The 24,683-nt window shown below is 43.5% G+C and overlaps 1 long non-coding RNA gene across 4 annotated transcripts in view; it reads right to left on the bottom strand.

Annotated features, from left to right (window-relative positions):
• Positions 1-24,440, bottom strand: part of LOC108351213 (uncharacterized) — a 33,262-nt gene extending 8,822 nt beyond the window's left edge. For 2 of the 4 annotated variants that reach the window (XR_010052552.1, XR_010052553.1), the window contains exons 1-2: positions 24,401-24,440; positions 19,092-19,390 (exon numbers count right to left, since the gene is read on the bottom strand). This is a non-coding gene — a long non-coding RNA (uncharacterized LOC108351213). Of the gene's footprint in view, positions 1-19,091 lie in introns of all 4 variants that reach the window. The other 2 variants (XR_010052551.1, XR_001838350.3) reach the window with 1 other exon arrangement.
• Positions 24,441-24,683: the final 243 nt, after the last annotated feature.

The raw sequence follows: 24,683 nt of genomic DNA, 5'->3' as shown, positions 1-24,683 counted from the left end.
TAAACGTTTGGTAAAATAACCTAGTGTGTTGAAGAGGTAGCTCAATTGATAAAGTTTTTACCTAGCAGCCACAGATCCTGGGTTTAATCCCCAGCACCTCATAAACCAGGCATGGTGACACATAGCTGTGATTCCAGCTTTCAGGAGGTAGAGACAGGAGAATCAGGATGTCAAGGTCATCTTTAACTAAAGAGTTCAAAGCCTGCTTCACCTGTTTGAGACCCTGCTTCAAAAGATGGGGGAGGGGAGGAAAAATGTGAATACCGAAAGATGAATAAAATTTGACCAGATTGACCAATTTTGAAACACACACTCACACTCACACGAACACACACACACACACACACATACACACACACACACACACACACACACACAACCAAACAACCAAAAGCAACAACAAAAACCTTTGGGGAAAAAAAGTAGACAGAAACACGACAAATGACAAAGAAAGCCTCTTTCCAAGATATCTAGGTATCCTTGGGGATATAACCATGACCTATATGAAAACAGCTCCATCTGCCAAGTGATTTACCGTCAGCTCACACCCATAGCCCCAGCAATCCAGAGTCTGAGGTAGAGGGTCACTTGAGCCTACTAGTTTGAGACCAGATGGAGCCACACAGTGAGGCTCTGTCTGAATAAGTCAATTAATCAATATGTAAGAAACAGTTACTCTAGTCCTCCCTGCTCTGACAGATTATGAGTCAAGCTGCCTGTCTGATTGCTAATCCCCGCTGAATCCTTTCTCTGCCTCAGCACCCCACAGCTCATAGGGAAGTCTGGCTTATGGCAAGTCCCCAGTGCACAAGGCAGCCCTTCACTCTGCTAAGGATTTAGGTAAGATGTGGGGGAAGGGAGGGTATTCAGCCACGGTCTGACCATTGCTTCTCCTTACCATGGCTCTTAACAACAAATAATCGCTCCAAACAAACACTATAAAGATATAGCAAGAGCAGCGTCAACAGTGCATCGATGAAACAAGAAGAATCTTTGGAAAAGTCTATATCTTAAAAAAAAAAAAAAAATCAGCGGCTGGCCAGGAAAAAAAATTATATCTGTAGCATTTTTTTAATATCACTTTGATGAGATCTGGGTTATAAACAGGTCCAGTGCTGTGTAATTTGCAGCGTAATTCCACTGTCTGTTTATCTATCCATCCGTCCACTCATTCATATGTATATAGCCCAGGCAGGAAATCTGGTGTCTGTTGCTAGTTCATAAATCAGTGTCTGCTCTCAGCAACATCTGAATACAAATGTGATTAAATTTGATACCATGCCCATTTTTCACTTATCAGATTTCAGAATGTGGTGCCTCGGCAGCTGTCCTAGGATAATGTGTTTTGCATTTAACCCCTTGAGTCCCACCACCCACTCTAGGAAAGTTCTAGCAGAGACATTGGAAATGCCCCCAACCCCAACTGGAAGTCTGCTCTGCACATGAAGAAATTTTGTTTTTACATATCAGAGAAAAGAGAAGGCAAGGAAGATATCTAGTAAATACATTGGGAGACAAAATGAAGTTTCAACTGGGCTGGTTTGAGTCTGAAAGGGCCTTAAATGTCCCCAAGCCCTGAGATTCTCATTCTCCCATGCCCTGCAGACCAGCTGGGCCTCTGAGTGCTTTCTAACAGTCCCTATTTGAAGCCCAGCCCACACACTGAGAATGGGCTACTTGGTCCCTATATTGCTCTGTTCTAAAATGACTTCCCAAGAATGATGAGACAGGTCATCCTAGAAAGGGAGAGCCCATAACAAAAATGTGAACAGACAACACATATGTATGACCAAGACTAAGAAACTGAGACTCCCAAAGCAAAAGTAAGTGCAGAAGCTGGGATTCAAATGGAGGTCATAGTACAATGGGGAACACGTAAAAGGATCAAGAAAATGGCTTCATAGACATTGGATGATTCAGAACTGCCAAGGTAATCATAATTACTCACACAAGTCTAAAAACAGGCCCTGCCCAGCTCACAGCCAAGAACCAAAGCAAAGAGCACAACACTGGCCATGAGTTTCCCTACGATGATCTGAACAAAATGGAGAAAGCCTAAGATCCCTTTCCTTTCTTCGTTTTCTAGTATCTGTCCTAGTTAGCTTTGTCAAATTGACATAGCCTAGAGTCAACTAAGAAGGGAGTCTCAGTTGATGGAATGCCCAGAACAGAGAGACATGTGGGATGTCTGCGATTGTTCACTGATGCCATGATTGTTCATTGATGCTGGAGTCCAGCCCACTGCGGGAAGTTGGGCCTGGACTGTATATGAAGCTAGCTGGACATAATGGTGAGAGTGAGCCAGCAGCATCCTCCATGGTCTGTTCCAACAACCTTCCGGTACTGTTCTTCTAGATGAAACATTAACCACTCAGAGGAACATGGACTTGTGAGATTTATGCTTTAAACTTCAAACTCTTAAAGATGAGTGTACACACTTCGGAGAAGTCAAACATCCCAGGCCCCGAGATCCATCTTTCCAGAGTCCAGCTGTCAACTGTCATCCTCCTGATCAGAAAGTCAAAGAAGTCTAGGGCTGCACCACTATGCTCATGGCAGCCGCTATACTTCCATAGTTAAGCACTATCTTATCAACTTGTGAAAGGACTACAGGGGAAGCAAGAGGATGGGGCAGAAGGTGAAGTCCAGAAGAGCTTTCACAAGACTTTATAGAACTAGCTACGTCCAAACCAAGTTAGTCAAGAGAAAATCTCCGGAGGAGGCCAACTAAAAACTGCTTATGACACTTGTAGAGGCATTGGATATTTCAGAATGTGTGAAGATAGTGTGTGATCATTATACTACTAAAACACCCCTAGGTGCAGATTCAAGACACTAATAATGTATGCAGTGTCTACAGTTGTATGTAGAACTATGTTTAGCAGATAGAGCCTGTGTGAGGAAATTCATGCTATACAATCCAGCCAGAACACTATGCCCATAAGCCACAAACCACTCACCGTGTGACATAAAAGCTCACCCTGCGTTCCTTTGAAGCTACTGAACCTGCTTCAGCCTGCTTCCTTCCTTGAAAATGGATCTTTAATAAACTTGCTTTCTTGCTAACATATGTCTCCATCCAATTGTTTGATCTGGGACACAGGAACCTGGAACCTCTCCAGAGCTGTTCTCCAAACCCCAATACCGATGGATATCACACTCCATAAGATGTTTTAAGAAAATGTTAATAAACCTTTCATTATAGCATGTTCCTGTAACTGTCCTTATTATCAGTTGTCATCGATCCATTGCTGCCCTTGGGAAAACATCATGCAAAAACGTATGTACCGCAATGGGATCCACATTCCCAGGCATTCACTCAAGTCTTAGAATCTTGTAGACAAGAGGAACAACTAAGCCACTGTATCCTTTCGGAGAATAGAAAACAAGTTTACTCCTCATCGTAAAGGGCCCAGAACTTTTTAAAGTACTTGTACTATTTGAACATAGAATATTATCAGTCAGCATACCAGACTGCTGGCAGAACACTTGCCTGAAAATGATAGCCAGCTAAATAGCAATGCTTTGGGGATTAACAAAGGGTGTTTTATGCACCCTGGATCTGCTGAAGAGACAACAAATGCCATATTCTTGAATATGCAGCTATCACATGAGGTTAGGTTTGGTCCAGGCAAGGACTTCCTACATTATCCACATTCGAAGCCTGTTGTGATTTCCTATAGTTATTTGGCATATGTATCATGAACCTCTAGGATTTTCAGTACCTAGGAAGCTTCTGACAACCAGACCTAGGGGAGCTATTACCTGTAGACACAGCAGTTAGCCAAAAGGCCCTTTTACTTACAAGAGAAACCCTTTACAGATGCATAAATACCCAAACCTAGCTGGGCTAGGACAATAGGGCACTGGAGTGTCGCCCTCTACCTCCGAGCTTCCAGCATCATTCTGTAGAGAAGCAAGAGCACAGATTGCGCAGATGTGACATAGCACATGCAAGCATTCACAGAAAGAGCGGGCTGGAAATAGGTGTCCAGAATGTTTGCCTGTGGGTTAATTGGAGAAAATCAAAGCCACATTCTACGGCAGTTTGTGGGGAGCCCAAGGCAGCCATGTCCTCTTTCAGCAAAGAGAGGTCAGCATACACCACTTAAAACTAACTGATAACTCTATTAACCGCCACAATTAACAGTTCTGAATGGGGTCAGGAATCTATATTTTATCTCCAATTATTTTGTTTTGCTGTTTCCATTAGAGTTTTATGGAACAACCCAATATGGCTTTGGGTAACAGTAATTTTATTATTTCCTATTCTTGGAAACGATTGGGGATAGCAAATATGGTTTTTCCTCCTCGCTCTGTCCCCTTTATCTGCATCCCCATTATCTTGGGAGACTGGAAGAACCATGTTTGCCCTGTACCAAAATCCTCCAGCATGCACAGGGTTAAGAGCCAGCATCCAGCTCCACCCCCACACAGTGTGATCATCTCACTGGCAAGTCAGTCTCAACCAATCCTGTACACAAAAGCACAGCATGAAAGGGGGGGCTGCCTGCCTCCTGGTTTTTCTCTGATTTCCAGCATAAAAATGAAAGAAAACAAAATCCTGAGCTCCCCCACCCAATCCTAGTAAGGGTCCTTCTTAGACAGGGATCTCAAGTGAGATACTATTTATTGGGTGCACAAAAGCAGACAAAGCCACAAATGAGTTGCTCTGTCACTCTTGCCTATAGGAGAGTGTACAGTTCATGCAGGAGGCTCCTCCTCTCCTGGTCCCAAGTGTTTGTCAGGAGGCCTAAAATCCATATGTCATGGTTATCGGTTTACCAGGGAGCAGGGCAGAGTATGTTAGGTACTGGTGGTGGCTTGGATAGCAGATGGTGGTTTGCTGCCCCCCCCCCCCACACACACACATACACTATCCTGCCTTTTGCAATATCCCCTTCTCTCTCTAGTCCCTGGTTAGTTTTCAGTGGCCCTGAACCAGCAGGCTCTGGATTGCACATGTGATGTGACTTTCCCTGGGCCCCTTCTATTTCTAGCCACATGAAAGAAACCTAGAATCTGTAAGAAAGCTATCTCACCTTTAAGTTTCCCTAGAAAGAATTTAAATTTCTATTCAAAACAGAGCTTGTTATAATTGGGATAGGGATGCTCTTCCCTGAGGCACTGTGAGTCAATTAATTGGCCTTTTTGAAGTGTTAATGGGGAAAATTTTTTTGACCTTTTCCAGAGTTTTTCCATGGAAGCTATTCATGAAAATTGCTAAGCTATTAACCAACCAATTTTGGAGGCCACAAAACTCCCTGAGCTGTGTAGGTTTGGTATGGGGGAGGGAATAAACATACAGCATGGGTAACTTCTTTGGTCCTATCAAGAAAATATATCCACTTGATTAAAAAAAAATCTCCTTTTATAAGAGGCAAAATGGATAATTTAAGAGAGAGACAGAGAGACAGAGAGAGACAGAGGAAGGAAGCAGTGAACTTGATTCTGCAAAGTCTGAACTACACCAAATCAGCCCTTGGGGCTCTGGGTGTAGTCAGAACTTCCTAGCTATGGCCTACTCCACATTACAAATTAAAGCAACAAGGAAGAAAACTATAGAGAAGCCATTCATGAAAACCAAGCTCAGGAACAGAGTTTCAGCACATAGACACCATCTAACGATTCTTCTAGAACCCTGAAGATCTCCAGCAAGCTTCATGGTAAACTGATCTTGGTGGGTGAATTCATGTCGGTCAATGCAGTCAGTTTACATTTTAGCATCTTCTACTTTCAAAATCACTAGGATTAATTTCAAGTTACTTCTATGTTTTAATTTTGCAGGTTGCTAAAAATCTTAGCATCATTTTTCTTCTGTGATAAACAAACAAGCAAACAACAACAACAACAAAAACTAGCAAAGACCACACCAACCAGCCACACATTTCACCATTCACTCTCCTTCTATTCTGTAAGCTCAGGATTCTGCTCATGGTACTTTGAAAAGAATACCAGGGATGAATGGAATAAGTGATTTTTGCCAAAACTGTGCAGGTTTCACAGGGCACTCTGTTCTTAGAACAGATGACCATATGAATAAGTATTTTGTTAACGTATGAGGAAACTGTCCGTTCATCTCCCAGAAATTTGGAATGGGATGATTGGATATTCTCCTAAGCAGTGAAGCACCACTTATGAACAATATATACCTTGTAACACGTAAACACACCGTGAATGGCCTAACAGAACACAAGCTCAGCCATCACAATGTAGCTCAGAACTGACCTCAGGCTCATCAACACAGCAAGGATTACTTAAAGAACAGAGTCATGTGATGAATGCTTGAGGTTCTTTGCACCAATGTAGGAAAGCAAGCACAAGAGCACTGTAGGATAGACTCAGAAAGTAGGGCCATGTGTTCCTTTAAAGTGACAAGGTTGGTAAGAGGAGGAAATCCATGGGGAAAGTAAAAACTGAATTATAATATCTACAGATCCCTACAGCTGGCACCACAATCAAGAGAACACATCTAAGATTAGAAGAAGACAAAATTGTTCCCTCTTGCTGCCTTTTAACCCAGTGTTAGAAACATGACTAATGCAATAAGACAAGAAAATAAGATCAGAGGTGTGCTGGCAAGAAAGGAAGAAGTAAAACTGTCTTTGCTTCCAGACAGCAAGATGGCCTGTGGAGACAATTTCAGTCAACAAACTCTCCTGAGACTGATAAGACAGTTTCAGGATACAAGGTTAATAGACAAAGTCATGTCTCCTGTATCAACATCAAACAAGTGAAAAACAAACCCATGTGTAAATATGCCTGAAAATGTATGTGATATGTATCTTACCCTTGGTTGCTATTTTTGAAAACAAACAAACTACATTACAATCACCACAACCACCACCACCACCACCACAAAACATAAACTGGATAATTCTGTTCTCAGCTCAGGAATTTTTTAGATCCAACATCCAGGTCCAGGCATGTTCAGCTTCTCAGAAAAACATACAACGTACTGATATCATATGACAGAAGCAAACTCTTTAGTGTTTCTTTTATATGGTCCTTTAAGGTTGATGATCTAATCACTCAGCAAAGGTATTATTACCTCGTGAGACATAAACATAGGATATTTACATATCAGTTTTAGAGAGACAAAACCATCCAGTGCAGAGATGCCTATGAGATGAAACTATAAAACTCTGATGAGGGAAAATCAAAGAAGAATTAAATAAATGAAAATATATACCATAGTTTTAGATAAGATGGCTCAGTATTATTGCAGATCAGTTTGTCACAAGAACAACGGATATAGAACAATCCTCATTAGTGTTCCAGCAGAATGGAAACAGAATGGCTGCAAAGGTTACAGAAAGAGGGATAGATTCAGAAAGGCCAACTCATTTCAGGAGATCACAAGTCGACAATACCTGGATGTCAAAACTTATTTTAAAGCTACAGCAGTTAGAATGGGGAATCCCTGGTGAAAGCACATAGATTAGTGGAACACAATGGAGTCCAGAAAACAACTTCAAGAAATGGATAGTCTTTGGCAAGGAAACAAACATGATTGAGTGGGGCAAAGGAAATTTTAAAAAGAGATGTTGATTGAGCCACCGTAGACAGCATGAATTGTATATCCAAGCATACATTCACTTTGTATTTTCCAGATAGACTAATACAAAGTGAAGTACAGGCCTCAAAAGAAAACACAAAACTGGGGCTAAGTGCATTACTCAGTCACAAGTATAGTTTGAGCCCCAGAACCAGGCACACTAATATATATTTGTAATTCTAGACAGAGACTGGAGAATCTATGAGGCTTGATGGTCACCCAGTTTGCTATAATTAGTGAGTACCATACCAGTAAGAGACATTGTCTCAAAGGAAGTGAGAGACATTCCTCATGTCTTAGATTGCCTTTTGATCTCCACACACATGTGCACATATGTGCATAAACACACACACACACACACACACACAGCCGTAAATTTCTTGGGGATGGTAGTGTCATTTTAAGTACCACACCCCTCAAGGCACAGTTCATAAAATAAAAATAAAAATAGATGGGCTGTACCTCATCAGATTTTAAAGTATCTATTCTCTGAAAGAATTATTAATAGGATAAGAAGACAAACAAAAGATTTGGAGAAATGATTTGCAAAATGCAGACATATCTTATAAGAAACAAAACAAAATAAGCAAATAAAACTATAGGGTTTTCACGGATAGTTCTTTGCTGATCTAGTCATATGACTGAGGGAGACTATAGGTATGCTAGAACAGAGAAAGGGGGATTTTCTTGTGTCTTCTACTTAATTATGTGGAAAACCTAACATTTTTCTAAAACCTGGAGTTCATTAAAACAATGATGAAATTCTTGTTTTATCTAGCAGGATACAAAGAGTAGAGAGGTTTAGGAAGGTGATCGAGGTTTAGGAAGGCTCCTATAGGGTATGGCCAGGCCCCAATGGCAATGTGCCCAGAGGGTTTTAGCTGTAGGGGAGTGCCAAAAGACACAGGGACCCTCGGCTTAGGTTTTAAAGATGTGTGTTGCTGCACCATCCTATCTCTTCTAATATGGGGACATTTATCCAACCAATTGCTGAGTCTATAATGAGTATTAGTGCCATGAAAGATCACCAGTATGGTGGAAAGGACTGGTTGTCTTGATCCTGAGTGTGTTAGAGAGGTGCCGGAGTTTAAACATCATGGACTCTGTAGGTAGTATGAGGGTCTGACCACCATGGAGTCTGAATGTGTTATGAAGATATGAGCGTATCACCATCAGAGCCCCTGAATGTGATACACAATCTGCTTGAGTTGTATCCCCCTTATCAATAAAAGGAGGCAATGATGCAGGGCATTCAGCAGAGAGCAGAGTTGGAGGAAAAAGCACAGTCAGAATGCGTAGCAACCCTCTGATTGACAGAGTGCTCAGCAGGTGGCATTCACACTGCTATCATCCACCTGCAAGCACGACAGGAACGGTCAGTCCCTTGAGTATTGTTGCAGTGTTGAGAATGCTCACTAGATAGCCTTTTGGGACAGCTCCACCCCTCATCTTGACACTTGTTCTTTAAAGAACCATTGTTCCTCAATGCTGCTTTACCACAGGCTCTTACTGGGCTGCCATCCTCTTGCAGAAGTTACTATCTTCTGAAGCTGGGCTTCTTGAACACAGCTGGCTTGGCTAATTGGTTTCTTTCTTCCTTCAACTCACCTGCTAACAGTTGACTGAGCAGACTCTGCTCTGGGAACTATACTTGCACCATGTAAAATCTTTCCTCAAAGTTTCATTTGAAATATCACTCGCCTTCATCCTGTACAGTGGCCAATATGTCATCTCATGACAATTGCGGGCATGGATAGCGTACTTCCGTTGAAGAGATGCAGAAACAGAATTGGGGGAAGAAAATGAACCTGTCTAAGATGACAGTGCCTGTAGGGACAGAGCAGTGTTTGAACCAAATGAATTTGTCCCTCGTGTGATACCCTGCCTGCAAATGAGAGATGCCATATACTTTAAACAGCCATACAGTGGCTGGTGTCTCTGATGGGTAATCACTGACTCCTGATTCTTCTCAGGAGCCCCACAGATGCTTCTCCTTAACCCCATTGGCATTCTGTGTAAGTCAGCTTTAAGGTGACCAATGTCAAGTTGAATAAAGGGGGAAAACAACAAAGAGAAATGGTTAATTTAAAGTATTCCTCTCTGGTTTCTAATAGCATGTATATTAGCCATCCACCCTAGCAGTAATTGATCATAAAATCCCACTGCTGCCTGGCCCCAGGCACCTCATCATGATGATGCTGGGAAAACAAGCAACATTCTTTCCTGCCAGCCCTGTAAATCCCTTCCACATTGCCAGAAAAGAGCATCTCATAAAAGGTGGGAGCTGTGGATGCTCACAAAGAAGAAATAAACTTGAGGAGATTGGATACAGAGGAGCAGTTGTGCTTAAGGAGCTGTATTGTGAGGGAAGACCTGGGGTTTTCAGGCTGCTTCTGGGACTCTTGTATCTGCCACCTCTTTAGCCTCATGTTTTCTCCAGTCTAGATCTGAGAGCATCGGTGATATTTCATGAAGATTGGTAATGGTCTTCTCAACAGATCTTGCCAATTGCTCAGTACTCCAAATATGAGCCAAAGAGAATAAGAGGAGGAGTGGAAGTTGTTGGAATTTGTACTCAAAGCTGCTACAAAACCAAACTCCCACATCAGCTCACATAGAAGGAGGAAAACAGATTGCTGAACAACAGGGCATGGACAAGATGGCACAGGCTGACAGAAAGACCAGGCCAGGGGATGTAAATGGAAAGAACCTCTATTTGAAGGAAAACAACATGAAACTATGTATAAGGATTGCTGAGGTTGACTTTAATTGTCAACTTGACACAATTTAGGACCACCAGAAAAGGGTATTTCAGGGAGGGATTGTCTAGACCAGGTTGATCTGTGGGGGATTTTCATGATGCTCTTATCTGAGGTGGAAAGTCCAGACCCATGTGGGTGACACCATTCCCTAGGCAGTGAATACTCGACTGTGTAAGAGTAGAGAAAGCAAGCTGAGCACAAGCAGGCAGGTATTTATTTTCTCTCTGCTCTTTACTGTGGATATAATGACTGACCATCTCAAGTTTCTATTGACTTCCCATCATGATGGGCTATAACCTGAAACTGTGAATCAAATAAATCTTTTTTTTCTTTCCCATATAATTTTAACAGGATATTTTATCACAGAAGGGGAAGCAGCAGAAAGGAAATGAGGACAGCAATCATTGCCAAGGCTCCTACTGATGGATAAAGAAAGGAAGGAAGGTCATCATGGGGGAGTCCAACCATCTATCTTCTGACCCCTGCCACGCCACTGCTCCGGCAAGAACATTGACTCAACTTTCAGTGGATATTTCCACAAAATTAATAGTTACTCAACTTGTGCAGAAGGGAGGGTGTATTTTCTACTCAAGAGTGATGCTGGACTCTGAGACTCATGGACAGCAGGACTTGGCACAAAAGTGTCTATGTTGAAGAAAGAAATCCTTGTGGAGTTTGCACTTCATGCAGCCCCTCCAGTGGAACGAGACAGAGCCAGTTAAAGCATAAAGAATAGTCTATTCGGTGTGAAGCAATATGGCTTTGCCAAAGGCTAAGGAAACGTCTGCCTGCATCCATCACATCCCCATCCCAGGGAGGCCATTAGCAGAAATTCAATTAAAACCCACAACTTTTATCAAATCTCAGTGGCCGGTTTGCAAAGACTTATTCTTAGGAAGTGCTGATTCCGGCACTGTCCAGCTTTAGCTGAGATGCAATGAAAAGAGTAGCAGTAAAGAAACCAAGGTCTAAGTTTTATACTAACACAGATCACAACAGTACAATACTGTCCCAGAAGGCAGAGGCTGCCATGGGTTCAGGGCCTCTATCTTCTCTCCCTCCTTCTCCTCCTGCCTCATTGTGAGTAGAAGCCTTCAGAGTTCAGACATCCACTAAGACTGGTTGTTGGAACACTAACAGGATAGTGTTTGGAGAGGAATGTTTGAAAGGCTAGGATTTTCAAATTTGCATCCTCTACTCGCCAAAACTCGGGAAAGACACAAAGCAGCCTGGGGGGGGGGGTGTCAAAGATAGCTGAAACTTAATAATTCTGGAGTTAGAGAGCTACAGGGACAATCCATTTCTCCTGGCACTTGCGGGTTGTCAAAAGACAAATCGGAATAGAAAATATTGGAATTAGAAGTATTGAAGCCACGAGGTCAAGGATGACCCAGAGCCTATCAAACAGTTTTGATACTTGCTTCTCTCCTAAGTTTTGTGTTTACTAGGATTCTGAAGCTCAACCTGAACTCACTGGAACAGACTACTATGCCCAGAGGGCAATGAAAGATGTAAAAATAGGAGGGCAGAGGAAATAACCATGAGTCTGGTATTAACATTCTTCATTCATCTATGTTCTTTTGTAAACAAGAAGTATAGGACCTTGAGAGACCCACCCATCTGTCCACACTCACGCAGACATGAGGCTCAGTTCAATGACTCAAATACTGGTGAGAGGAAAAACAAACCGAGATGTGCCTTGTGACATGCCTGACATATCCTAACTTTGGTGGTCCTAAGTAACTATAGTTTAATGTTTGATGCTGTGTGGGTTTGATGAGTTTAGCAAAAGATGGGAGATGTGACTTTTATGTGAGAAGCCAGGAATCTAAAAGAGGAAACACTGGCACATCTCAGGGCTGGGGCTGGGCTTTCTATCATGTTCCCTTCGTGTGTGTGTGTGTGTGTGTGTGTGTGTGTGTGTGTGTGTGTGTGTGCGCGCGCCTGTCCATCTTATCTTCACTTTGGATTAAGACCAAATCAATAATCAATACGTACCTACCCATCCACATTTATATCACAAAACCTCACAGTATATTTAATTTACCACCATTATCATTGTTTTTACATCCATGGGGAGCTAGAGAGCCTAAGAGTAAACATAGGGAAGAGCTCAGCAATTGAGTGAATGGCCTCGGGAGTGACAAACCTGAGCATATCGTTAGCACCCACCACCAATACTCCCGAGAAAAAAAAAATTTCTTTTTTTTTTAAAACCTCAGCCTTTCTTAGTTCTGGCTCAGTTTCCTCCACAGATATTTCCAAAGAGCAAGATCAAATGCATATGGAGGCAGCTGGGCTCCTCCTCAGTGCAGGTCTGGGGTCTGAGAGTCACAGAACATTTTCCACATAAGAATTTGAGCACAGAGCTTCCACGGAAGACCTTTAATCACAGAGCATTTTCCATTGTAGCATAGGCTTTGTGTTTGGATCCATCCAGAAGATTGCAAGGGTGGGTCCTGTGGCAAGGGAAGAAGGAGTGACTGTTGTGATTTCTGTTGCACTGAGGTTCCAAGTGCACAGTGCCATGCCTGACTGCTTTATGTGGGTTCTGGGGACTGAACCCAGGTCCTCATGCCTGAGTAGCAAACATTTATCCACTAAACTATCTCCTCAGCTTTCATGTTGCCATTTTCTGTTAGATTATATTTTATATTTAAGTAATGCTTGGCCTCTTACAACAAAGAACAACACCATGATTTGCTCCAAACACAGACTCCACAGTATATGTAAAACTAATTGAATTTTGCTCTTTGTACTTCTCTTAGTTAATGGTCCCTCAGTGCCACCAATTGTAAGTCTCCAAATCACCAGGAACTTGAAGAATTTAGGACTATGCTGTAAATTAGCCCATTGCCTACAAGAGAAACCATGCAGCAAAGGCACAGAACCAAACAAAACACTTATCTGCTAAGCTGAGACGTTACATGAAGGTCCCTGATCCAGAAGCTCTAGAGTAGAGAAGCCAGCAATATCCCTAAGCAAATGAAAAAAACCAGCAATTTCCTCTCATGAGTTTGCCAAGCTACCTAGCACCTGAACCTGCAAACCAGGAAAGAGAGAGCTGAGGACTGGTGTCATATGTCTTAAGAGATGACATGTAGAATGTGTTTTTCATTCCCAAATCAACTTTACAAACAAGTCTGACAGGTATAATCACACACACACACACACACACACACACACACACACACACACACACACCACATCAAAATAACTGACATGCCAGTAACCATAAAGAGAGGAAGGTACAAGGGCTGGACCAACCATCTTACTAGGATCCATCTGTGTATCCAGATGTGGGATGCTACAAACAAGCTGATCCATGTCTACAGAGGAATGGCTTCAGGAATGGCCTTAGATGGGAGGAAATTTGGGGCTTTCTTTACTTTTAGTTCAGCCTAACAAGTCAAAAGTCCACTGGGCAAACTCCAGGGCAGTGAGTGACCCTACACACACACACACACACACACACACACACACACACACACACACACACACACTCACACACACACACACACGGACAGCACTTGAGGAAATGTTCTCATGGTTGTCTTCTCGAATCAAACACATATCCACATGAACACATACACACACATACATCTGGCTAATAAAATGATGAATTAGCTAACGATGCCAATAGAAGCTTATGTGTTTCCTAGACGTCAGCAGATGACCTTTTATACCACAGGGAATGCTATCAGATATGGGCCCTCTGCACATATGGGAAGAAACATAAACCCGTGGACAGAGTCAGCACATTCAGGAGGATCTGGGTAAGTAGAAGGCATGCTGAGGGGGGAAATTGCCTCACTGGGGTCACTTAAGACTGAACCTAGCCACAGAAGCACAGAAGATGGGCTATAGGGACAGGCTCTAGTAGACCTGCCTTTAGAAATAAGTAGGTGAAAAACATTTGCAAGTAAAAAAAACAAAAACAAAAACAAAAACAGGATCAGGTGAATGACTGAAGTGAGTCCTGTCATCCACTTAGGGCATCACTGTGGATGGGAAGCTAAATGCCATGTGGGCCACAGTGAGAGTTTAGGTATTCTGAAGGGGAAAGCCACATCTGATCTTCCCTTGATAAGAACAGAGATTTTTTTTAATATTTTTTCCTTCCCTTCTCCCTCCCTCCCTCCCTCCCTTCCTTCCACATATCTCAGTATAGCCTTAAAGTCTCTTATGTAACAAGAGAGCTACCTTGAGCGTCTGAGTCTTTCGCCAGCACCTTCTAAGTGCTGGGATGGCAGGCATATACCACTATGCCGTGTTTACCGGCACTGTGGATTAAACCTAGGGCTTTCTGGATGCTGAGCTAGCACTCTGGCAACTGACCAACATCTCCAGTCTTAGAATTGAGCTTTTGACAGTCAAAAACTTGTAAAAGAAAGCCCCGAGAGCTGAGCTGCACTAGAAGAGAAAGAAATATTTCATCCAAAGGGAAAAGAACACAGGGAAGGCGGGTTTCCCACGTCTGGCCAACTGAGGACAAACTAGGGAGCCACAGAGGCAGGCTGGGAACTTGGTATGCTTAAATTCAGCAACTATGTCCTGATTTCCCTGGAAAGTGAGTGTTACCGGAGAACACTCCTTCCGGTTTCCATCATCCGTGTCATAGTCCTTGATTGCTGGTAGGAATCTGCTCAGACAGGTCTCCTGGAAGCTGTGGAGCTGGTCTTAGGGCTTTGAAAGCTTCAAAACCAAAGGGACAAATCCTCACCAGTGGTGATTGACAGTATCTGAGAGCATGCGCAGAAAGGCACTTTGTGTTTGTGAGGACCTGGTTATCTTGTAATTAGCTCTGGTTTTGATGCCCTGTGGCTCTGGAGGAGACTGGACTTCACATTCTCTGCATAGACAATGTGAGCTGTGTGTTAACTTACAATTGGATTGGTCCCTGCTTCTCAGGGCTGCACGCTCTGAAATTCATGAGCTGGGGAGATGCTCTCTTGCGGTCTCACAGAGGCAATGACAGATACCCTTAATTTGTGAGCATTAGCAAAATGAGATGCCGTCGCTGGGAATGTGACTCGATCCTCCTCGTATTTTGTGTCATCACATCTCAGTTCAGCTAAAGGGTGGCACTGAGTGCTTGCAGCCTCCTGACAGCAATGCAAGAACTGTCGGAGGCCTGACAGAAAAACGGCAGGATCAACTTTTACTGTTGTATTCATGGGGTATGTGTGCTGCATATGTGCACGCCTCTGTGTGTCGTGTGTGTGTGTGTGTGTGTGTGTGTGTGTGTGTGTGTGTGTGTGTGTGTGTGTAAGAAAGAGAAAGGGAGGGGAGAGGGAGAGGGATAGCAGAGAACACTTTTCCTAGGTGCTAGTCATTAAGTCAGAGAGCTTTAAGATCTGTTGAGCAGCATAATGGCTTTCAAACCTTTCTGACATTAAAATGTTCTATAATCACCATCCATTAGCAAAACGAGAAAAAGCCTGGCTTTGGCGTAAATGCACAAAATTCATGCGCCTGCCTTCCACCCCCTCCATGTCCTTGTGCCTAAAATACCCCAGACTGTCAAGCTCTCGTGAAAGGAGATCAGTGGGTTTTTTTATCCCAAGAAAAAAGGGTCCAGATTTTATGGCTATGCTTGGAAAACAGTTAGGTTTTTCATAATTCAGTTATATAATTAAGACTGAAAAAGATGAAGAAAAAACACCCCCCCTACCCTGTTCAGTTTATTCATAAAGAGACAGGGCCATTTTCCTTTGTCCAAGCCAAAGTGACCCTAGAATCCAAATTGAGTTCTGATTGCCAGATGGTAAGAGATATGTAACCAGACAGCACGGGAGACTCAGATAACAGATACAAAGATGTTTATAGCAGGGGCTGAGGGAGGGTGGCTAGGGAGATGGTTTTATAGGTAGAGTGCTTGCGATGCAAGCATGAATTTGAGCCTCAGAAAAGAAGTTTAAGAGGCTGGGGATTTAGCTCAGTGGGGCTGGGGATTTAGCTCAGTGGTAGAGCGCTTACCTAGGAAGCACAAGGCCCTGGGTTCGGTCCCCAGCTCCGAAAAAAAGAACCAAAAAAAAAAAAAAAAAGAAGTTTAAAAGCCAGGCGTGGTGGCACTCACCTTTATCACAGAACTGAGGATGCAGGAATAGGTAGCCTGCAGGCATCTAAGATTGCTCTCTGGCCATTGAAGAACAACCCCAAAGCCCTGGCATCAACTCCCAGCCTCAACACAGGCTCGCAGGATGAGCTTTGCCAGCATACACACACGTGTGCATGCACACACACACACTCACTCACACATGCACACATGTGTGAGCACACACATGCATACATCACATGACAGACACCACATACACTCATACACACACACACACACACACACAGGATCAACTTAAAAGGGTTGGGTTAGTAAAGACGTGATTATCAGATAATAAAACTTAGATCAGACATTTGAGAAGTTATAGATTTCTGTTTCAGGGATAAAATGTAAAATTATAATTATTTTAGTCTAACCATCTTACTTCTAGAAAATGCATTCATTTTTATTTTATGTGCTTGAGTGTTTTGGCCTGTGCGTATATCTATGCACCACATGCATATGGAGGCCAGAAGAGAGCAACAGAGAGTTGTAAACCTCCATGTGGGTGCTCGGAATGGGTTCTTTGGAAGAGCAACCTAGGTTTGACCACTGAACGCAAGCTAGCCTTTTTATCTGAATGTCCCTGCTCCTTCCTCTATGCCAAGAGAGCAAAGACAATGCATGGCAGTACACAGCTAAACGGATTCTCATGTATAACTTGGGTACTAGGTATCATTATTAATTTGGACAGATAATAATACAGAAATGGTTTAGCTAAAGATTTTAAGTATCAGATGGCTGTTTCCACATCTGCTTTACATGTAATGAATAGCAAATGTATTGTGTTGGTTCAACTGGATTCAAAGATAAAGTGAGTCTCCATTATTCAAGCACTTAAAGAATTTTATTGAACAAATATGGCATCAAGACCACACCAATATTTAAAATTACATATTACCTTAATAATCTTTGAAACTGTAAGTTCATTGCTCTAATCATCCGACATATGGTGATTTCAGAAAGAGAAAAGGCAAGAGACCTAAAGATCAACCCAACAAAAATGGCCATCTGTCAGGAAGGCATACTGTCTACCTGTCCCAGCTTTAAGTGGACCCTAAGAAAGGAAGAGATTCTGATTCTAGATAAACAAGGACCCACTTTACCTCCTGTCAGGACTACACTGGGTGTGTAGACCTTGGAGTTGCCAGTCAAAAGTAGTCAAGGTTCCATCTGCTTGAATCTCATGATGGTTCTCTGAGCATGTGTCTTGGCCTACTCAACAAACTGGGATGTTACTGTTTGGTTGGTTGGTTTTGCTCTGTATTCTGCTCAAAGGACCTCTGGCCGCTGACTCTTGCTTAACCATAGCTGTCCTCTAAATAAACCTCAGCTCACTATTTCTCTTCCAGACCCTTGCTGGCCATACCCTAGCCAGGTTGCACATTCTTACTCCTGCTTCTCACTGTTCCATGTCCATTGTTCTAAAGATAACTACAGCATAAGTTCACTGGTTCCATGGCTCCATGTTTCCCTATCCACCCTGAGACATAGGCCATTTGATCTCTGTGCCTCTAGCACTAACTGTAGGTCACTTGAAGGAACTGAGAGTATTGCCCCTCCGTGATATCCCTGTGTCCGTCAAGAGTGTGGGAGTATGTCTATGTCCCCAGTAATGTCACCTGCAGAAGCCAGAGAGAGTGACACGATTCTTCAAGGCAAAGGACAGCTTTGTGCATTCAAGGGAATATTCATGTTTGGTAAATAACGCCACTGTACATGTGCTAGTGAGCTAGCTGAGAATCCTCAAGCAGTGTGTATGCATGCGCATCCCTGAGTGTGTGTGTATGTCTGAACCAGTGTATGTCTGTCTCTCTCCTCCCCATGTTGTCTGTTGTCTGTGTGTTAATGTGGGTGCGAGTGTTTGTGTATGTCTACCAGTCAGTGTCTCTGTCTCTTTCCCATCTCCCACTGTGGGTGTGTATGTGCGTGGGTGGGTGTGGATGGGTAAGTGTGTACATGTGTATGTGTGTACATGACCATTCTGACCACTCCATTATACTTCATTGAGTATCTGCCCTGGGGAAATATAGGCTGATATCAACTCCGGAGGCATTTACTTCCAGGAAGAAGTGGAGCTGTTGGCCCAGCCCTTGAGCAGGGGCTATACCCTGCAGGCTGGCATATGTCACTGGTTACAGAGCACAGTGATTCTTTCTTGCAGACACCCGAGTACAGCAATATCCCACCAAACTGTGTAACTTGAACAATTTCAGAAAACAACTTTACTGGTGCAGCGGGCCCCCTCTCATTGTCTTGGTTCACTTGTTATAAGTGGATTTCAATATGTGTTTAATCAAAATACCCAGCTGCATTCATTTAACGGTGAAACCCACAAAAGCATCTCAGTGGGCCCCTTTACCTCCCCGCTAAGAAAACGCAGGAGAGATTTTTACCAGAATTTAACTTGGCAGAAAAAGAAAAAGCCCTGAGAATTAGCTTTTTTTTTTTTTTCTGATATAAATGTTAGCTCTGTCTTCATTGGAGGAAAGCAACCAGCTCATGTCTTGCTCATGCCCACACAGCTGAGAGGCAGCTGTGAAGAGGGTGGACAGGGGGTCTCCAGAGCTTACCTACGTTGGGCTCCAGCAGGCTATATTCCACTGAATACCCTCGAAGCTGGCTCAGAAAGTAGGACCCTGGAGCACGTACTTTCATAAAGACCAAGACTTACCGGATGAAACTCAGGCTTGGGGTAAGGCTCAGGAGCTGGGCGTCCTTGACAGTATCAGTCTTCACAAGGCTTCTTCATGGTCATCTTCAAAGTGTAGATGACAAAGTCTACTGTGTGGGCTTGTTCTGCACCCCGCAGACTGATACACTGTCATCTTCAACATACGTTGAAAGGTCACATGACCTCTGAAGGTGACCTTATTTGGAAAGGGTCTCCATGCAGATGCAATTAGCTACAATGGTGTCATAAAGTTGGGTGGTCTCCTTATCCAACATGAGCCATCTCTGTTCTACCATTGCCTAGAATGATTTGGTGTTGTGTCACACCAAAAAGAAAATACTAAAATATCTGAAAGGACTTTTGTCTGCTAATTTGGGGGACAACGATTAAAAACATATTTCTAAACATGTGAAATAACATAGCAAGAGAAAAATGTTCACCCTGTGTCTAAAGCTACAGCAGGACGTGCTGGACCAAGAGAGGGAAGCAGTCCTACCCAGTTGATCAGCTCTGCCCTCCGTAGTTTCAGGAGTGTGAGCTTTGCCTTAGGCTGCTTTGTGGCAGGAAGAGAAACTCTGACTTGAGGGACTGGACACAGCAGCACTGTGCAAGCCCAGTAGGAACTAGAGTGCAACTGAGGCTTCAACTACTGCCCTGGATCCACACAGCCCTGCCTGAGAGGAAACACCTGACTTGTTGAATGAAGGAAGTTTTTGTTGAAAAGTCCCAATGCACAACTAAGTACCTACTATATTTTCCCTTCTTTCCAGCATATTCTGATCTTAATTTTGTTCCTGCTCTTAAAATTTGAAATTAAACCCTGTAAATAAACAGAAGGCCTTTGAGGGAGCATACACTTTACAGCAGGTGTCCCTCAGAACTCTTCTGTCACCTAGGTGCAGAGTTAGCTCACATTCTAATGCTGCCAGCAGTCTACCCACTCTCAGACTCTTCACTGCATCTCTACGTTGACAATATTCCTTACATAAAACCCAGATCATAGGCATTATCATCCTGGTCCTTCGCTCTTGGCCTTAAGACAGAAGACTTTAAAAAGACAGAGAGGTGGGCTTGTGGAAGGTGAGCTCCACTGGGAATGGAAAACAGATGTGTGGATAATCTTCTACATCCTTATGTGTGAGAATCCTGATTGTACTCTGTAGGCATGGGGTGTCTGGTCATAGGAGAGGTTTCCCATGGCCTCCTACCCAGCAGCTGCTCTAAATGCACCACAGATACTACCCATGACCACAGGTTTAGCACACCCTATGTGTACCACATTTGCTTCTCTTGCAAGGAAAAACAAGTTGCTCCTTGCCAGGGTTTCCACCTGTTTAACTGTAACAATTCCTGAAGGGCCCTGGCCCATGTGATACTGACAGAACTTCCGAAGCACCTGCTAGCAAAGCTGCTGTGGTGAAATGGCTTACTGTCAGCTTGACAGGACCTAGAGTCACCTAAGTGGTGGGGAGGTGGAGACAGGTGGATCCCAGTGGCTCACTGTCAGGCAGTCTAGTCTGCTAGCAAGTTCAGATGAATGACAGACTCTGTCTCAAAAGACAGTGAACAACACCTGAGCAGCACTACTCAAGGTTGCCTTCTGGACTCCAAAGATATGCAAACATGGAAGGCAGGCAGGAAGGCATCAGGCAGGCATCAGGCAGGCAGGCAGGCATCAGGCAGGCATCAGGCAGGCAGGCAGGCAGGCAGGCAGGCATCAGGCAAGCATCAGGCAGGCAGGCAGGCATCAGGCAGGCAGGCAGGCAGGCATCAGGCAAGCATCAGGCAGGCAGGCAGGCATCAGGCAGGCAGGCAGGCAGGCATCAGGCAAGCATCAGGCAGGCATCAGGCAGGCAGGCAGGCATCAGGCAGGCAGGCAGGCATCAGGCAGGCAGGCAGGCAGGCATCAGGCAAGCATCAGGCAGGCATCAGGCAGGCAGGCATCAGGCAGGCAGGCATCAGGCAGGCAGGCAGGCAGGCAGGCAGTCGCAGGAGCAGTTAACTGCTCTGGTACCCCATTTGGTTTTAGCCTATATATACCTTCCGCATGCAATGCACTTGGCAGCCTAGTTCTTAAACCTGTATTTAACACACACACACACACACACACACACACACACACACACACACACACACACGAACATACACAGACACACACATACTAATGATATACCTAGCAACCTCAAAATCCCTCAACTAACAACCTGCAATGACCTTCATGTACTCCCACCTCTGAACAGTAGGTATGAGTTTCCCAGCTGCTGATAACAGTAAAACAGACTTTCTATCCAGTTGTATCTCCAGTATGTCTGGGTATAGTCGATAAAATGTTGATCCATGTTTTAGGTGTACAATCCTTAGGACAAAGTTGTCTTCTCTAATAATGTTTTAGGGCAGCAGTTTTTATCCTGTGGATCATGACCCCCTTTGGGGTCACATATCAGCTATTCCTCATATCCTTTATTTATATTACAATTCATTAACAGTAGCAAAATTATAATTATAAAGTAGCAACAAAACACTTTTATGTTTGGGGGTCACCATAAGATGAGGAACTTTATTAAAGAACGGTGGCATTAGGAAGGCTAAGAACCATTGCTTTAGGGAGAGTCCTTTCTTTACTTTCTTATGTCTATGCATAATTTGATAGGCATGGGATTAAATCAGATGCATTATGGGAAGGGGCAAGCACAGTAGAGAAGTGATTCATTGACCTCATCTAGTTATAAAATAAAGAGCCTCCCAAACCATTCACCTTAATACCTAAGCCCTCACTCTCTTATACTTCCGTAAAAGAGAACTGAGGCTACACCCTGGAGCCTGAAGCATGAGTGAGTACTCATGTAACCAGTTGTCCATTTTCCCAGTGAGGTCTGTATTATTGCTCTGCTCCAAATAAAATTACCTTGATTATTTTCAAATTTGTGAATTCTTATTTTCAATTCTTTGGATAAGAAGCAAGAACCTGAAAAAATTCAGCTCAGACTGCAACGGCTGTTAACACATGTACACACACACACACACACACACACACACACACAAAGACACACACAAGTATACCTAGACTGTGTGTAGAATATATGGAATGGCTAACTGCAATCCCCTCTCCTCTATGGAGAATCAAAGCTCTGAGATGTACCAGTGTTACTACTGACTGGCTCACCATCCTCTGCCCAGGGCTTCCCACTCTCCTGTGTTTGTGTCTGTAGATAACCCAGCACCTACTTAATAGCTCTGTTGGGAAACTGAAATGAGAAACAGTATGGATGTTAAGTATCTTAGACTGTGCCAGGAGCAGAGAAATAAATGTAGTTAACTTTATTATCGCCAATTCTTACAACAATCCTGCAAGATAGTATTAAGTTCAATTTATAGATTAGAAAACAATTTCACAAAGGTTATGCAATTTTTTTCTGAGGCAGTGCAGATAATAAATGGAAGATATGGGTGTCAAATCTATTTACTTCAGATGCCAAAGCCCATGTCCCCCTTTCCCAGCAGTCCTCTATCGTCAGTATGCACACAAATTGTTTAAGTATCTGGTTGAAATGCAGATCATGATTCAGAGGACTGGGGTGAAGTCTGAGAGTTAGTAGTCCTAATAAGCGTTCTTAGGACACAACACTGCCAGCTTGTTGAGCATTGTTAGTAGCGAGGTTCTAGGACATCTGTGCTTTCATGGAACATGTTGCTGTAAGGAATAGTTGATCTAAACAAACTCTAACATTATTCTATCAACAGAAGGGAAATGGCTATATGGTGGTGGTGGTAGTGGGGTGGTGGTAGTAGTGGTGATGGTGGTGGTGGTGGTGGTGGTGGTAGTGGTGGTGGTGGTAGTAGTGGTGGTGGTGGCGGTGGTAGTAGTGGTGGTGGTGGTGGTGGTGGTGATTAAGAAGTGGAAATGGAAGAGGAGGAGGAAGAAGAAGAATCTGGAGAAAAAGGAAGAAATGATCTGTATGCTTCAACTTTTGAGGCCCAAATACATCAAAGTAGTAGCTAATGCTTTTGGAGTTTGCCATTCAGCATCCCAAAACTCTGTCTTAGTCCCAGTTGCAGAAGACACTGGCAATGTCTCTTTCATTCCTAACTCCAGCACCTTGCCTATAAAAGAGCAGCCAAACTTCTATTACAAGGCCGCTGGTCTAGGGCATGCTGGCAAGCCAGCAGTGAGAGATCTGAGCTGCTGTTGTCAACCTCATAGCCTCAGGCTTAGTCTCAGCTAAACAGGAGGCTCAAGTTCATACTCAATTTAGGTTTCTCTGTTATCCAAGAAAAATATGCTTTCCTTTCCTTCAGTATGTGTGAAGATTGCATTGATTTAATACATATTCAATAGTTGGAGAACATCCACTGAGAAGAGGGTTCTTAGTACTCATAGTGATTGTATTATTGTAAACATGAATGGAGCAATGATCTCTGTGTCTAGACCATGACAGGTCAAATTTTTAAGTGCTGACTATGTGTTGAACCAAGTGCTTCATGTGTACCGATAGTGGAGGTCCAGAGGGGTTCAGCTTCCTAGCTCAGGCTCCACAGGCAAAAGGTGGCATCATGGTTGTTTGAAGCACATCCAGGTACCCTGGATTCAGAGTCTTGCTGGGTACCAGTGAGTAGAGTGACTACATGGAGCTTCTTGGCAGTGACTGTGGCTGCTGCTATAGTTCTGGATGGAGGAAACTCCCTAGGCTCCTCTAATTTCTGTCAGGCCAATTGTTTTTAACTTGCTGGCTGAGGTGGTCCAACAGTTCATACAGAGGTGATGCTTGCCAGTCTGATAACACACAGAAGGACCAGTGTGTGCCCTGAGACCAGTCTGCTAATGGCATTCCTGTGTAACGTGTGCTGGCGCTCAGCCGCAACCCCGCTGCTGTCAGAAGTGATTAAGCCGAACACGATTTCAGTTATGCTATTCAAAGACTTCCATAATTGACTGTGTGACAAGAGCTGCACACAAGCAACTGAATTAGCAGATCTACCAAATCCTCTTAAACAAAGAGCCTGGGAAGAAAATGGACTAATTATGCACATGCTGTCCAGACTGGACCAGGATATGAACAGAGATGCACAGTTCTTACAGGCCAGGCATTTCCTCCCTTATATGCAGAAAACTGCGAGTGTGGGGCTATCAGAGGTTCTCATGGTGCACTATTCGGTTCTCGTTACCAGAGTAAGGGAAGAGTTGTGGCACTTTGAAGCACAATGACTAACACATGTTAAATGCTTGATCAATGCCAAAGTGAACATTTAGATGTATCAGACTGCTGGAACTGATATTATGCTCCCCCACCCACTCTCCACCGAATTCCTACCTTGGAAGCCTGACCGTCCAGTGATAGTCTTAGGAAACATATCTTTGGGAGGTAATTAGGTCACAAAAGAACCCTGGTGAATGGAATCTATTTAAGATTCTGACTTAAATAGAATCAAGGAAGCTTAGGTTCTCTATCAGTTACTTTTCTGTTGCTGTGATGACCAAAGCAAGTTAGAAAGAGTCTAGTTCGGCTCATGGTTCCAGAGGGATAGAATTCATCATGGCCAAGAATGTATGGTATGGTAACGGAAATATGAAGCAGAGAAATCTTGTTCCACCCA

This window comes from Rattus norvegicus, chromosome 6 (genome assembly GCF_036323735.1).
Source record: "Rattus norvegicus strain BN/NHsdMcwi chromosome 6, GRCr8, whole genome shotgun sequence".
In the NCBI taxonomy this organism is placed as follows: Eukaryota; Metazoa; Chordata; class Mammalia; order Rodentia; family Muridae; genus Rattus; species Rattus norvegicus.
Note: the sequence above shows the minus strand (reverse complement) of the source record. Positions and strands in the feature narration are given on the sequence as shown.